Genomic DNA, 12530 nt, shown 5'->3' with positions numbered 1-12530 from the left:
TAGCAATAGATAAACTCCACAGTTTATTTATGAGTTTTCTCATAGAAAATGTCTGTGGGGGATTAAGATTCCAACTCGCAGATGTTTCCCACCACCCCCAGCTATGCTGGTTTTAAGGTAACTACCATTCAGAGTTTAATTACTGTTATCCCAAACATCATAACTAAACAGAGCTTTGGCAGAATTGTGCAAAACCCTCTGAAGAATGATTTTTAAGACCTCAGGGAAGTGTGTGGTACCCTATGGAAGTTCCTGAATCCTCAGCACAAGGAGTGTGTGTGATACCTGAATTTGTCTGACCAAACATGGGGAAAGTCCATGACCAAAATTCAATGCAGCTTAGGTAGAGGCTCTTTGTATTACTTTATTTGCAAGAGGCAAGAGAGTAAAAGTGAGCTGTAGCCAGGCTCTCCTGTTGTGGTTTAAACTTGCCACAAACCCCCAATGGCTTGACACAGCTTGCACCCACCCTCAAACACACACACGCTGTAGCTTTGGATAGTTAAAGTAGGCCGGATAATATTTGTTTCCTATAGTAATTTTTAGCCATGAAGATTTTTGAGGTATCTGACCTTCAGCTGCTGGCTTATTTTCTGTTCTAGTCAGTTCACAAAACACACCAGGGAATAATTTCACCCACCAGTGAAGTGCAATCATTTCTGGAATAAAATACAGAAATTGCTCATGAGTGCACAAAAAAACCTTACAGAGGTTAGGACACGTGTGAAGTAGATATTACTGCAGAAGTATTTTAATGTGTTCACCATCTGTTCATGAGCTGCAAACAGATCAACATGCTCTAATGAATGCTCCTGGAGGCCAAACCAGACGTGACGGTGACAGGTCAGTGCATTTAAACATAGATCCAACTGAAGCACATTGGAAGAAAGTGGCAAGGAGTCTGTCTGCAATAGCAAAAAAAGGGGTGCACAGGTTAGGAGTGCAGACTTCTCTTCACAGCTTCCTTCCCACAGCACACTTCCCTTGTCAAGTGGGACCGATAAGAAAATCACTTGGAGAGCAGGTCTCCTGTCGCCAACCCTTATCACCACCCAAGTCATGACAACAGGCATTTTCCCAGTAAACTGTAAGGACAAGTTGATATCCACATCATATTTTCCCCAGAAACTTTTCTTCCTTTAGGATTTGTTTGTTTACTATTTTCATAAATCAATACCATTTTATCTACCCTTCTAAATATTCATCAGTTTAGTGCCTGCATTTTCTTAGCTTACCAAATTGTGAATGACATGTTAGCAAGCCAGCTTGTAGTTCCCTCAGCTGAATTCCTCTGCATGCAGACAGCGCAGTTTATTTCAGTCATTTGTTATGGATTGTTTCACATCATCTCAGCTGCATGAGCCAAAGTTATTCATATTTCTTCTCTTTTTCAGGGGAAGAAATGCTTTTTATCCTCTGCCACTTTAAAAAATTATAATTAGCCTAGATCTCTGCTTCTAGGTTCATTCATCATTTTCTTCTATTACTCTTCCCTTTTCACCAAGCTTCAGAGAATTGGCTAGTAACATTGCTACTATGTCACGTTTGAAATAAGGATATCAAAACAGATCAGTTTAAATGCCACTTCTTTGCTAAAAGTATAATTGCAAAGAATAGTATACTATGGTACTGGAATGGAAAATGCTCAGCTGGCATGAAGGCTGTTCTCCTTTCCTTTTCCCCCTCCTGGGCAACTTTGTTTAAAAACCAGCTGGAAACTACAACTAGTCCAGAAAACAGCAGCTAGATTGTTGAAAAGGAGAGCTGAAAAGTTCATATTACACATATTATAAAGTGCCAAAGTAGTGAGTGCATTGCTCATATCTCATTGTTTTAAAAAGGTACACCAGAAACAGCATAATTTTCCTTTTTTCCATGGTTTTTTTGGGGGGGGTCCTTTTCTTTGGGGGGGGTCCTTGCTGATCGCCGAAGAATTGATGCTTTTGAATTATGGAGCTGGAGGAGACTCTTGAGAGTCCTATGGACTGCAAGCAGATCAAACCTATCCATCCTGAAGGAAATCAGCCCTGAGTGCTCACTGGAAGGACACTGAAGCTGAGGCTCCAATACTTTGGCCACCTCATGAAAAGAGAAGACTCCCTGGAAAAGACCCTGATGCTGGGAAAGATGGAGGGCACAAGGAGAAGGGGACGACAGAGGACGAGATGGTTGGACAGTGTTCTCGAAGCTACCAGCATGAGTTTCACCAAACTGCGGGAGGCAGTGGAAGACAGGAGTGCCTGGCGTGCTCTGGTCCATGGGGTCACGAAGAGTCGGACAGGACTAATCGACTAATCGACTAAACAACAACAGCAATGGTGATGGGATAAAATCAGACAAAATCTTTATTGACAGCAGCAGGCAGGACAAGGGTTGGCATGGCATTGAGTCCCAGGATCAGTTCATCGTTCCACAAGCCCCATGTTGATGGAATGAATCCGCTGGGTTTGGATCGCTCTAAACATATATGATGGGAGTTGGCCAGTGTTGAACCTTGTTGTGGTGCAAGCCAAGGAAGCAAGGTTTCACTGGGGGACCAGGGTGCAGATTCCAAACAGGCAGATACCCAACACAAGCTTGGGTTTGCCATGGTCAATCCTCCCCTCAGAGTCCATATGGGGGCCCCCTATACCATGCTGATCCTTTTCCTCATACAATATTCTTCCTCCTAACAAAGGAAAGTCATAATTTCACTGAGGGAAAGGCAAAAAAGCCCCCAACCAAGTTCCAATCAGGTTGAGAGAGAAAAATGCCTTTCTAGCCCTGTCAACCAGTGACCCAGGCTCTAACCTGAAACTCTCAAAAGCAAAATGGCTATGAGCTCCAGGGGAAGCAACCTTATATAGGCGGCAAGGGCTTGTGGGACAGCTTTTCCCCATGAGCCCATCAGACAGGGAAGATACTGAGCAATACCTTGCCCAGTATTTAGCTGCAATCCATGGGCCACAGCGCTGCCAGGCAAAGGCACCCTGTGCTTATTAGGTATGCAACGGGGCTTCTTAATTAGAAATTTTATATCTATCATCTTGACTTAAAATCATCTTAAAATCATGTGCCTGATGTTATTTTCTTGCTGTATAGCCATGCAGATAGCATAGTCCATGCCTTAGAAGAGAAAAACAATATCCCCAGAATTCTCCATACCTTTTCAGGTATTACCACAGGTAATGAAAAGAATCCAACCTGAATATTCACATCTACCATCTAGAGCTCCCAAAGCAAAATTAGAAATGCAGAGGGGAACAAATTGTAGTTTAGAAAGTCAGCAAGCCAACAAAAATAAAATAATCATTTCATTCCAGGTGCCCCAGAGAATTCTAGGAGAGATGCTTAATGGAAAAAGGTAAAGGTAAAGGGACCCCTGACCGTTAGGTCCAGTCGTGGACGACTCTGGGGTTGCGGTGCTCATCTCGCTTTATTGGCCGAGGGAGCCGGCGTACAGCTTCCAGGTCATGTGGCCAGCATGACTAAGCCGCTTCTGGTGAACCAGAGCAGCACACAGAAATGCCGTTTACCTTCCCAACGGAGCGGTACCTATTTATCTACTTGCACTTTGACGTGCTTTCAAACTGTAATGGAAAATACAACATTAAATGGCTTCAAGATTTGTGTCTACAACTGTCAACTATAGATGGGAGGACCTCTACAAAGTTATTTCAAAACCCAACTTGTCTGTTAGGAATAAATTAATATTAGCAAATGAAATGGAATATCCCTTTTGTTATCGCTTCAGTGCAGAGCTGACTGTGACGCAGCTCCAGTGGTCAGCTTCTTCTCTTCCTGCTGCTGCTATGGAGGGGAAATAGGGTTGAAGCAGCCACTGGCCATTGAAGCTGCTCAGCCACCACGTTTTGCTCCACCCCGGCTCCTCCAGGTGTCCTGACGTCACATGCATGTCATTGCCACCCCCAAAAAACAAAATCGCCCTCGCAAGCTGGCGCCTCTGCTTCCCATAGAATGAACATGTCATCTGCTGATCTACTAAGTGTAGGACTGAGGTTGGAATTTTTCACAGCTTTGAGAGCTGCATTCTTTGACATTTTCATTTTATTTCTCAACTAGAGTTGAAGCCCAGCAGAATCTAACAAATTCCAGGTCCAATCAGTCATTGCTGCTGTCGCAAAGGGAACATGGGGTTTTACGGGACAGTACTTGAGTCTATCCTTTGGTGAAGAACAACAGGTAGTTTCATCCAAAAAACCCCAAAAACAATGAAACGCAGGAACTTCTATGAAAGTTTAAGTACACTTTCTTGTACACCTGTGCTACTTGGTAAGTTTTTGCATTATTGAATATTGAAAATGCAAAATGATGTTAGACCCAATTTCCAATTGGATGGTGACAGTCAGTTATGCAATTTATTTTTTAAAATATTTGTTAAACCATATCCCAAGAGCTACTATTTTAAGTGAACTATAGTAAATGATTTTGACACATTCTTAATCTGCAGTTTAGTGAAAGCTGATTGGTTCTCCTTTTGATATACAGGAAAAAATCAAGGTTAAGAACAAGGGTCACAGAAGTCAGTGAGATGCAGAGGAAAAAATGACAGGAAATATCTGAACTACGTGATGCACCTCAGAACACCTGGGAAAACATGGCTCTCTTGGCATTCTGAAAGTTGAAATAAATACACCTTTCCATCATTTTAATTAAAGGCCATTAATTATTTGGCTTTACACACTTCACAGACTCTTTAGCAATGGTGACAGAGCACAAGCAACTACATCCAGGAGTTCCTTTAGACACCTTTAAAAATGGGAACCAAGAAAGAAAAATAAAGGAGATGGGGAGCAAAACATTAGGGGGAAAGTTCAAAGCAAAACCATGAATTTGAATGGAGATTCTTTGTAAAGGGTCAGTCTTGAGTTTAAGGGGCTTTACAAAGAAAATAAATAAGGTACCTTGCACTGTGCAAAAATACATGTGGATTGCACATACCTGTGTCATGCACTTCCTAGCCTTAATAGGTGCTTATGCACTCAATGTATCTTTCTACCAGCAGGTTTCACAGGGCTTCCTGCCTTTAGACCTCTAAAGCTGTGAGGTGCGCAGTAGTGAGGAGTATCAGAGGTTCCCTGTTTGCTGAACAGAGAACAGGAATTACTCCTTTCGTCCATGGCGGTAGAAGAAAGCCAGTGCCATTGGGGGGGTGTTAGCTGGATTTTTTTACTTGGGTGAAGCTTCCAGAGGGGCACCATTGAGGCTCCCAGCCTGTGTGTGTGTGTGTGTGTGCGCAGATGTGGGGGGGTGTCCATACCCTCCAACATTTCTCTGTTGAAAATAGGGACAGCCTATTCCAACATCACCATAACAATCATTTTATTATTCATACCCCACCCATCTGGCTGTGTTGCCCCAGCCACTCTAGGTGGCTTCCAACATATATAAAAAACATAATTAAACATTATACATTACACAGGGCTGCCTTCAGATATCTTTTAAAGGTTGTATAGTTACTTACCTCCTTGGTTCAGGGGGTCTCATAACTCCGTACCCTGAAACCTTTCTCTGATGAAAATAGGAACGTCCTTAGGAAAAGTGGGGCATTCCAGGATCAAATCAGAAACTGGGATGGCTTCTGTAAATCCAGGGTTGTCCCTGGAAAATAGGGACACTTGGAGGGTCTGGATGTGCCAAACTGGGTCTTTGACCTGGGTGAAATAAAGCCCAGTTTCGCCCCTAAGAAAGCTAGTGTACATTTGCTAGCACACCTTTTCAAGCAAAAAGGAAAGTTTTTAAGTCAAGTTGCCAGGGAAATACTCAGAATGGCAGGGGAACATGCTTTCCTGACAACACTTCCTTGCCATCTTCCTCTCAGGGACACCCCCCCCCACACACACAATCATGGTCCCCACTCTCACTGTGCGGTTATAGGACTTTACCAATGAAATCACTCCACTAGATCCTGAAGTCCCAACCATAATATACAAAGTTTCAAAAATCATAAAGTCTCTCCCGCACACTCACATGGTTACCTCTCATTCAGGAAAGCTTCCCCCACCACAAACAAGCTAACTTCCAAGCTTGTATTGCCCTGACTCACTGGGCTGGGACAAGCAATTTCAGCACATTTTATAGTAGTCCTGAAATAGTTTAACCACTGAGTATGGCAGCATACTCTGCCATATCTCTGTTTGTACTCTAAATGCCTCAGAGACTGACTCTCCTCATTGTGCCACCAAGATCAGTGGAGGACACTTACTGGGCCAGCCATGAGCCTGAACAGCAAGGCCTTGTATATAGTAGGGTGTTCTGCTGGTTGAGAGGAGAGGCCACAGCTCAGGGATGGAGCATCTGTTTCAAATACAGAACACCCAGGGTTCAGTCACTAGCACTTCCAGTCTGAAGGAACTCAGTTTGCAGGGCTGGCAAGCATCTTTGCCTGAGACCACGGACAACTGCTGCCAGTCAGATAGACTGCACTGATCTAGATGGATCAGTGGCTTGATCCAGTATACGGCAGCTTCCTATGTTCCTATGTTGTGGGACTTCATTTTATATGAAAATCCAGACCTGAAGCTTTTCTTCTTTAGGGCTGGTGGACAATAGCCAGGATTAAGCAGGTGTGTGATAGTTAACCAAAATGGGTATTTGGTTTTTAAATTGTGTTTATTGTGTTTTGTTTTTAACTGTTATCCCTTGGGGAATGTACATAAAAGGAACTGAACTAAATTCTCTGCAGAACCAGCCATTCTTCCTTGACTAGGACCTGGATTCTTTTGTTAAAGAATTTATAATCTAGGCATTTCCTCAATGCTATTAATGGCTGCAGTCCCAGTGCATTATAATCAAGAGCATTCTGACATTGATTTCAATGGAATGCAGACTGTACTCAATAAAACAGCATATCAGGTGGGGAGAGAATGGAATGTTATTCAGGAAAATTTACTCACTTCAAGGCTTACCATTTTACACTCACAAGGCATAACTTGACAACTCCAAAAGTGTATATTGGCATCATGACAGCATTATTATAGCTTAACTTGCATTTACTCTGTAATTACTAGAGGAGAGAGAGATGCAGAGGTCCAATGATACAATAGAGCAAACAAAGGAGATGTGTGATGAAACCCTACACTACAAAGTCAAAAGAGTTCACTAATTCTTTCATTGTGGCAACCAGCACAGCCCCCAACAGCAGCATCTGGTCATTGTAGCCATCATTATTCACCTTGGAGAGTCTAAATATATCCCTAGTGTTAGCTCTTTCCAGGAAACAATTACTTACTCTATTTTCACAATGTATTTTTAAGAGACTATGAAATATTGCGTGCCATCACAAGACTCAAGTACTCAGCATAAGCACAGTGGAAATAACCAAAACAGACTTATTACAGTTTTGCACAAGAGTATTCAGGCGAGTGAGCAGATGCTGGATTTATGATCAACCAAGTACATTCCTTAAGGTAATTAATGACAGATTTTAAATTAAATCAATCGGCCATGAACAATTCTCGTCTTTCAGTAGCAAATTCAATGCCTTTAGCAAATAAGAGAGTAGAAAAGGACAGACAGGAAGAAAGACCAAAATGTGGTCTGTCAAGCAACAGAGAACAACAAAATCATATTTTCTCTGCCTTGAAGAAGAATTTTCATGCTAGGGTTAGCCACTCCTGAAGTGATGCAGGAACTCTTCATCAAAGCCCCAGAAGGCCACCATGACCAATGCTGTATGTTGCAGTCATGGTGGGGAAAGCCATGTCTCATTGCATGACACTGCTAACATGAACTTGGATTCCTCTGAAAGCCTGGAAGGTAGCTGAAGATGGGCTCTGGCATTTTTATACCATTAGTGGTAACATGCAATTCCTCACAGCTGTTTCCTGGTTCTGCTGGATCTCACCAGCTTTTGATACCATCAACCATGGTATCCTCCTGGACCATCTAGGAGGGCTGAGAGTTGGGGGCACCGTTACGTAGTGGTTCCACTCCTTCCTCCTGGGTCATGTACAAAAAGTGGGCAATAAGGGAATCCCTGGGGTGCCTCAGGGCTCTGTCCTCTCCACCATGCTTTTTAACATCTATATGAAGTTGCTGGGGGAGATCATCCGGCTGGTTGTTCACCAATATGCAGAGGATACCCAGCTCTACTTATTGCTTAAATCAGAACAAGTGAAGGTGGTGAATATCCTGTGTGAGTGTCTGGAGGCGGTTGGTGAGTGGGTGACAGTCTATGGATTGAAGTAGAATCCCAACAAGACGGAAGTACTTTTTCTGGGGGCAAGGGGCAGGAAGGTGTGGTCCTGAATGGGGTAACTACCTAAAGGACCAGGTGCATAGCCTGGGAGTCATTTTGGACTCACAGCTGTCCATGAAGGCACAGGTCAATTCTGTGTCCAGGGCAGCTGTCTACCAGCTCCATCTGGTATGTCAGCTGAGACCCTACCTGCCTGGTGCATGCTCTGGTTATCTCCTGCTTGGACTACTGCAATGTGCTCTTTGTGGGCTTTGCTACCTTTGAAGGTGACTCAGAAACTACAATTAATCCAGAATGCAGCTGCCAGGCTGGTGATTGGGACCGGCTGCCAGTACCATATAACACCGATCCTGAGAGATCTGCATTGGCTCCCAGTACGTTTCCGAGCACAATTCAAAGTGTTGGTGCTGACCTCTAAAGCCCTAAATGACTTTGGCCCTGTATACCTGAAAAATCGTCTCCACCCCCATCATTCATCTCGGACACTGAAATCCAGCTCTGAGGACTTTCTGGCCGTTTCCTCATTGCAAGAAATGAGGTTACAGGGAACCAGGCAAGGATCTTATCAGTTGTCACGTCCACCCTGTGGAGCACCTTCCCGTCAGATGTCAAGGAATATACAACTATTTAACTTTTATTTTATTTTTTAATGATATTTATTCAAAATTTCAAAAATACAAAAAAAGAGAAAAAATAAGAAAAAGAACATGTACATAAAAGAGAGAGAGAAAACAACAACAACAATACAACAAAAAAAGAAAAAGAAAAAAAGAATACAAATCCCATGTTACATCTTTTCATTTGCTTATTTCTTTGACCTCCTCACACCTCCCTTTTTGTATTCTAACTTAATTCGTTGTTTCAGCAAATTCTTTCCATCTTTCTCAATTCTTATTTAAATAATTTATCTTAACAGTCTAGCCTATTAGTTAACTCAGCAGATCCTTTCCGTCTTTCACCATATTCTGTTATTCAATTTACCTTAATTTATTTAACCTTATCTTACCATAATAAACCTTAAAATTCTAAATTTAAAACATATTTATACATAACTCCTTATATCCTTTCTACTAAAGCCAGATAATTCCATTCCCACATTTTCCCTAATATTTCATTAGTTTTACACTAATTCCAGAAATAAATTTTTTTTTTCCTTTTCTAGACTTTTTTTTCCCTTTTCTAATTTTAATCCAACGTCCCTTCTTCCTGGTCTCGGGTTTTGTCAGTCCTTACTGTCCATTCCATCCAGTCCATCAACCTGGTGATCTTATGTCCGAGGCCCTTAAGTCTCTTCTATGCCCCTTCTGCAGATTTTCTTCTTGTTGTTTATGCTTACACTTTTCCTTGTCTTTTGTTGGTCTCTTTCTTAATTTCTTCCCTTTCTCCTTGAGGAGTAGGTCTCTGGGGGATTCCAACCAATAATTGTCTCCATCCCCCCTCATCAGGCTAGCCCATTCCCCACAGTCCCACTCCCCGCCATCATCATTGTAATCCGAAAAGTAGTTATCCAAAAAATAGTTATCAGCATGTTTCAGAGTCCCACCAAAGTTAAGAGCCTCCTTAGCTCCAGGCTCTCTCAGGCCCACTCCAAGTTCAATCTTCTATAACAGCGGCTTATGCTTCTGCAGGGCTTCGGGTCTCTCCATTTGTATTGCTTGAGGTGCGATCACAGCCTCCTCCATCTTCATCTGCCCTTGCACTTGCCCAGTCGAACCAGTTTCCTGAGTTGGTCGCTGTATAATTTCTGTAACTGTATTTCCTGTTAATCCATATTGACTGACTACAGCAGTCATCAAGTCCAACTTCTCATTCATCAAATCTGTCTTCTCATGTAACTGCTCCAGCAAAGCATTTGTCTTACAAAAGGCAGTCACCAAAACTTCCTCCCAACACATTTCTATTCAAGGTCAAACGACTGGTCCCACGATCCCAATCTCGCAGCTGTAAGGTCTCCAAGTAAACTGCAGCAACAAATTGACAAGCTCCCTCTAGGGGACACAATTTCTATTTGTATCCATCTTTTTGAAACATATCCAACAAAAGAAAGTTACTTTCAATTTTCAAATACTTTGTTTCTTTAGAATGCAAAAGGCAACATTGAAGTCAGTTTGTTTCTCTTTTTTAACTATCTGTCAAAATGCTCCACTTACAATCAATGGATGTCTCCAACAATTTCTATCCTGACACCCCGTTCCCAGGTTTGAGACGATGGAAACTTATTTTCCTTTACTCCCTCTCCTGCAGGCTTAAACAGTCAAATCCCCCCCCCTTTTCTCCTGCTTCCAAGGGGGTTTTATCGGTTATAAATGCAGGAAATTTCAGCCTTTGCAAACAACTTTCCAGGCTATTAGATTACAAGGTTTTTGCTTCAGTCTATTTACAAAAAGCGGAAGGCGGACTTCCTGTTTTGAACCTTCCCGCTTCAGTGCCTAATTCGAGTGTTTCTTGATCCAATTTTCCGTTTTTACTCACGGGTACTTGTTTAGAGTCCAATTGTAAGACTATACTTTCAGGGATCATTTCTATAGTTTGTTTAGAGTCCAATTGTCAACAGGAAAAAGTCAGCGCTCTCCGGCGATGGCTATACGGCTTCCCTCCGTGAAAGTAGCAGTCAGTTCGCTCCGGAGCCCCGAAATGGGGTTCCCCGCGAGTAGGGGAGGCGCTCCTGGTGCTCTGACAACTATTTAACTTTTAGAAGAGAACTGAAGGTGGCCCTGTGTCAGGAAGCTTTTAATGTTTGATGTTTTAATTTGTTGGAAGCCACCCAGAGTGGCTAGTTCAATCCAATCAGATGGTTGACATAAATAATAAATTATTATTATATTATCATCATCATCATCAGAGGAGCACCAGATACCACAAATCTCCTACCCTGCTGATCTCTGGGAGCATGGAAGTGACTGTCATAAAAAAGGCTCCCATTCATAAGTTTTGCCAGCTTGCAATTCAAAGCAAACCTCCTGAGTTCCAGAAACCAACCTGGAAATGCAGCAATCACTCAGGATGGCAGGTCCTCTCTCCCACTGGCGTCTAGGTTTTCAGCAGGCATTCCCCCCTCCTCACCCCACACTCAAGCATATATCACAGGCTGTTTGGGCTAGAGCAGAAACTTGCTGAACCAGGCCAATGGAGCAGCCAATCCAGCATTCTTTTCTCACAGTGGACAACCAGATGCCCATGGGAAGCCTGCAAGAATAACGTGAGTGCAACAGCACTCTGCTCAACTGCGATTCAAAGCAACCGGTTTTCAGAGGCCTACTGCTTATGACAGCGGAGGTAGAACATAGCTGTGGAGGTTAACAGCCATTGATAGCCTTATCATCCATGAATTTGTCTAATTTTAAAGACATCCAAGTTGGTGACCATCATTGTCTCCTGTTGAGCAGGTTCCAAAGTTCTATTGTTTAACCATGGAATCCACTGTTTTCACAGCTGCTGCACACTGGGGCAACAACTTTATTGAATTATATCCACTATGACCCCATGATCTCATTCCTGGTCAGACCACATGAGTGTACAGGTGAAATGAAGACTTACCCCCCACCCACCATGTTTACATTGAATTGCAGTTCCCATTTTACTGCCCATTCACTCAGTTTGGAAATACAGTCATACCTTGGGTTGAATACACTTCAGGTTGAGCGCTTTCAGGTTGTGCTCCATGATGACCTGGAAGTAATGGAGCGCGTTACTTTCAGGTTTCGCCGCTCGCGCATGTGCAGATGGTCAAAATGACGTCATGCATGGAAGCGGCGAATTGCGGCATGCGCAGACGTGCAGATGTGGGTTGCGTTCACTTCAGGATGCGAACGGGGCTCCAGAACAGATCCCATTCACATCCTGAGGTACCACTGTATCCTTTTGGAGCTCTTCACAATCTCTTTTTATTTTAACTACCCTGAACAATTTGGTATCATCAGCAAACCTAGCCACCTCACTGATTCCCTCTAAATCTAGATTGTTTTTGAGCAAGTTAAAATGCACAGGTTCCAACAGTGATCTTCAGGAGACTCCGTTTTCTACGTCTCTCTAGTTTGAGAACTTTCCCTATATTCCTACTCCTCCCTTGCTGCCTCTTAACAAACAACTGATTCACAAGAATACCCCAAAAGCTTTTTGAAAGTCCATGTACACCATATCAACCAGATGACCTTGACCAATATGCTTTTTGATACTCTCAAAGAATGGAAAAAGGTTTGTGAGACAGGACTTGCCTTTGTAGAAGCCATGTTAGCTCTGCTTGACAAGGCTTGTTCTTCTGTGTTCTTGGTTGTTTTATCTTTAACAATACCCTCAACCAGTTTTCCAGGGACAAATGTTAAGCTAACCA

The 12530-nt window shown here is 42.8% G+C and overlaps 1 pseudogene; it reads left to right on the top strand.

Annotated features, from left to right (window-relative positions):
• Nucleotides 1–10697: 10697 nt before the first annotated feature.
• Nucleotides 10698–10872, top strand: LOC128413260 (uncharacterized; annotated as a pseudogene).
• The last annotated feature ends 1658 nt before the right edge of the window (nucleotides 10873–12530 follow it).

Source organism: Podarcis raffonei, chromosome 4 (genome assembly GCF_027172205.1).
Source record: "Podarcis raffonei isolate rPodRaf1 chromosome 4, rPodRaf1.pri, whole genome shotgun sequence".
Taxonomy (NCBI): Eukaryota; Metazoa; Chordata; class Lepidosauria; order Squamata; family Lacertidae; genus Podarcis; species Podarcis raffonei.
This window is presented reverse-complemented; position numbering and strand designations above follow the sequence as displayed.